Source organism: Sciurus vulgaris, assembly GCF_902686455.1.
Source record: "Sciurus vulgaris genome assembly, chromosome: 2".
In the NCBI taxonomy this organism is placed as follows: Eukaryota; Metazoa; Chordata; class Mammalia; order Rodentia; family Sciuridae; genus Sciurus; species Sciurus vulgaris.
The window spans coordinates 171749191-171753747 of NC_136462.1; the positions used below are offsets into that span (position 1 = coordinate 171749191).

The 4557-nt window shown below is 42.0% G+C and overlaps 1 pseudogene across 1 annotated transcript; it reads left to right on the plus strand.

The window, feature by feature from the left end:
• The first annotated feature begins 294 nt into the window (after positions 1-294).
• Positions 295-1362, plus strand: LOC306653721 (splicing factor 3B subunit 4-like; annotated as a pseudogene). The gene is made up of 2 exons: positions 295-337; positions 541-1362. The product of its transcript is annotated as a splicing factor 3B subunit 4-like (transcript).
• The last annotated feature ends 3195 nt before the right edge of the window (positions 1363-4557 follow it).

Here is a 4557-nt window from a genome sequence, read left to right on the forward strand (position 1 = left end):
ATGGACATGTGAACTGCATTAAGTTTATGGGGGAGGAATAATAGATAAGCTAGCTAACACATTAGTGTGTATCAGAGTATATAATAAATCTTTGATTAACCCATGAAGATCAGACCCTTGAAAATGACTAATGTGGGGAAAGAGAGAGAAGTTTGAAGGTCTTCTGGGATTCAAAGTAGATTTTACGAGATGTTGGCATGAAGCTAAGTGTTCTGAGCCCAAACATGTCATGTCATCAAAACAACTTTGCAGAGCGTGGAGCTGGTGCTTAGAGACTTCAGGAGCTCTTTCGCCATGGCTGCCAGGCCCATATCCAAATGGAACCAGGATGCCACATGTACGTGAGGGGCTTAGATGAGAAGGTCAGTGAACCACTGCTGTGGGGACTCTTTCTCCAGGCAGGGCCCATGGGCAACACCCACATGCCAAAGGATGGAGTCGCTGGCCAGCACCAAGGCTGTGACTTTGTTGAATTCTTGAGTGACAAAGATGCTGGACTATGCCATTAAGATCATGAACACTATCAAATTCTATGGAAAGCCAATACGTGTAAACAAGGCATCTGTTCACAACAAAACCTGGATGTAGGAGCCAACATTTTCATTGGGAACCTGGACCCAGAGATTGATGAGAAGCTGCTTTATGATACCTCAGTGCCTTTGGGGTCATCTTACAAATACCCCAAATTATGCAGGACCCTGATAAAGGTTGACCATCCTCATCAGCTGTTTGCAGGTGCACCCCCACCCCAACCCTGTGGTGTCATAACTGGCATCTGGGCTTTCTTCACCAGACATGCCTCCTCCTGGCTCCTTCCCACCTCCAGTGCCACCTCCTGGTGCCCTCTCACCTGTGATACCACCAGCCATGCCCCCACCACCTATGCCTCCTGGGGCTAGAGGACATGGCCCTCCATCAGCGGGAACCCCAGGGACTGGACATCCTGGTGGTGGACATTCACATCCTCATCCATTCCCACCAGGTGGAATGCCCCATCCAGGAATGTCTCAGATGCAATTGGCCCACCATGGCCTTCATGGCTCAGGACACCCACATGCTGGGCCTCCAGGCTCTAGGGGGCAGCCACCACCCTGACCACCACCTGGAATGCCTCCTCCTGAACCTCCTCCAATGAGCATGGCCTCCCCTCCAGGACCTCCATTTGGATCTCCCATGGGTCACCCAGGTCCTATGCCTCCACATGGTATGTGTGGGCCTCCTCCACTGATGCCACCTCATGGATACACTGGTCCTCCATGACCCCCACCCTGTGGCTACCAATGGGGTTCTCTCCCCACACCAAGTCCTGCGCCCCAGTCTCCAGTCCCCACTTGTGGCCCACTTCAGGGCCCTCTCCCTTAGTAAATTCTGATTCTCCTTCCTCCTGTTATAACCTTCCAATGTCTTTTCAATCCCTTGGACCAATCAGAGCTGCTATAGCTCCCTGGGGACAGGGCACGAATCCTTCTCAGTACCCCCACCCCCAACCACCCCCAATATAATTTTTTCCACAGGAGGTTTTTTTTTTTTTTTTTTTTAACATGGATCTTGAGTGTTTTGCAGATGCCCAGAGAAAATAAAACTATACTCCTTGTTTAAAAAAAAAAAAACTCTGCTTATGCGTGGCCTCGCCTGGCTTTGACCTAATGCTGACCAATGTTAATAAAGGTACTAAACTGGAGATAGTGCTATAAAAAGATCTTTGCCCTGTGTCAATTTCATATTAACTTTTAAAGAAAAAAAAAAAAAAAAAAAAAACAAGCATTGATAGATGGGCAACGGTGGTGCATGCCTATAATCCTAGCGACTCGGAGGCTGAAAACAGGAGAATTGCAAGTTCAAAGCCAGCCTCAGAAACTTACCAAGACCCTGTCTCAAAATAAAAAATAAAAAGGGCTGGAGATGTGGCTCAGTTTTTAAGAGCTTCTGAGTTCCATCACAAGTTAGAGAAAAATTAAAATAAGAATTAATAAGAAAGAAAGAATGAGCAAAGGAAGATTAGTTTTTCATTTTCCATAAAGATTTTGAGAAGTCCCTTAGCAAGTTCTGCCAGAAAAGCAACTCTTTTCTGGGCTACCTTTTTTACACTGTGACTCCCTGGACATCACCTGTAGCAGAAGAGATCCCTTTCTACCCTGAGTTCAGAACCAAATAAATAAATAGCACACTAACTTTGGAGAGAAATATGTCAGAACCAAACACATAATTAGGAAAATTATATGTGGCTAATTGCCCAGAAAAGCCCTCTTAGATTGTCTCAAGGATTTGTAGGGAAGATGTTGGAAGCCCCTCAGAAAGACTTAGAACATTCATTTTCCTAGGACAAGAATGAGAAAAATTAATTTGAGGAACACAGGAGAGAGAGGACATGCAAGTACTTCTGTTTTCCCAGAGGAATATTGTCAAAGCATAAACAAGAAATGTGGCTTCACCTAGACAGCAGGAGCAGCTTACAGGGCTCTCCAGGTGATGTCCTGGTTCTAATCTTTGACCACCTTCACGCACACACACACACACACACACACACACACACACACAAACTCACACACAAAACCCCTGCTTATCCAACTTCAACTCATTCAAGGATTGATACCTGTGTGTGATAGTATAGCACTATTCTGACTGAGCAATTATTTCTGTAAATATCAAGTTAATTCTTATTATAAATCAGAACATCAGAGTTACAGATTCAAGCTTCAAGGTCTGGCCTCCATTGCACCATGAAACGTGAAAGTTTCCTGAGACCTTCCTACTAATTCAAGGGTTATCAACTTAAGCCTGGCCCCCTCTCCTTAAGATAGTGACAGATTGACCTACAAATCAATAATTTATCGTCTGCCTTTTCCCTCCCTTCCTCCCTCTCTCTCTCTTTCTTTTTCTTACTTTCTTAGTTTAATGAAGTGAAAAGTTACCTAAAAAGTCTTCCAGTTTTAAGTAGCAAAACTGGAAGAATAATATCATTCTCTTTCTAGTCTTCATTTATGAAAGTGAGTTAAAAGTAACTGAAATTTTACAAGGACCTCCAGCCAAACCAGAAGAATCAGTTTCATCTAGGCATGGGACTCTACTGGCTACTCACCTGAATCGCTGTTCATAATGCATTTTTCTTGCTTGGTCTATAATAATAATAATAATAATACAACTAAGCCACTTTCTTGATGATAAATTGTAGCAAAAACCAAAGAATATTGTGCAAATAAAATTATGCAGAGGGTGCTGAAATGTTAGCCAAACTAACTTGTCTTTCCTGGGTGACTTTACTGGCCTCCTTCTGCTATGGCAAAAATAAAGAAGAAAATGAGGGCAATATTGCCATCTCCTGATTCCCTTGGAATATCTCTATATCTTAGTGGAGGTAGAAGCTGCAAAATATTTGTATATGCAGAGCAGGTAGCAATTGCAAAAGTTTAGGTCCCTGGCCCATCCCTTTTCCCACATGTGATCTGTTCTTCACACTGCTGAAAAGCATCTCATTAGTCAGTGTGGTTTTAACAAAGCCTGTATCAAGACTCTTAAATCAAAAGCTCAAATCACATTCAACAGAACTTTCTGTGATGTTGTAAATGTTCTATAAACTCTGATGACTAATATGGCAGCCACTTGCCATGGGTGACTTTGCAGCATATGTGATACTACTGATCTGCCTGAGGAATTAATGTTATCTAATTCATATTAATGAAATTTCAACAGCCACATATGCATAGTGTCTACGACATGGGACAGTGTGTGGGCACAAAGGGCATGTGCTCTCTCTCCTTCTTAGTCCAACCCCAAAGATATCAATGCCCATCAGGCCCACTTTAGCCACCAGTGGATCAGTGTGGAAGAACCCTCTACCACCAGTAGTAGAGGAAAGATAAGTTAGAATTGCAAAAGATTTTCTCAAACAATACATTCCTATGACTTCCAGATTTGTGTGATAACTGACACAAAGGTAACCAGTTTGCTAAAGGTCCAGTCTTGCTTTGATAATAGGAACAGTATTATCTGCAATTACCATTTAAACACTCAAAACTGAACCTGATTTGCTTACTTTGTGGTTTCATTGTCTACTTGTAAATGGTGTTTTATTGTACATTTACTCCCCATGACCCAGTTTCTCTTAAACTACACACTCCCCGGAGTAAGGGCTTTGTCTACTGATTGCCAAAATTGTGTCCAGACAACTGCTATTTGTATCTATAAAGTCAAAAAACATGGTACTCTTCCTTGGTTAATTTGATAACATATTGCTGGTATCTTTTACCTTTACATTTTTTGCCTTCTGAACTTGTAACAGTGTCCTGATTCCAACCTTATAACAAAGAATTTATCATTTATAACAAAGAATTTATCATTTTAACAAGTTCCCAGATATTGAGGGTGTAGTTTGTCTGAAAATTATAGTTTGAGAACCAACAACCTGTTTATGTTGATATGTCTGTATCTTCTTATAGCTTTCAACCAACATCTATAATTTCCCTCTGTCTTGGCAGAAGCCATATTCCATTTTACTATCATTACATCCTTTACCTTCTGAGATGATGCACACACACTCTAATTAGTCCTTTAACATCT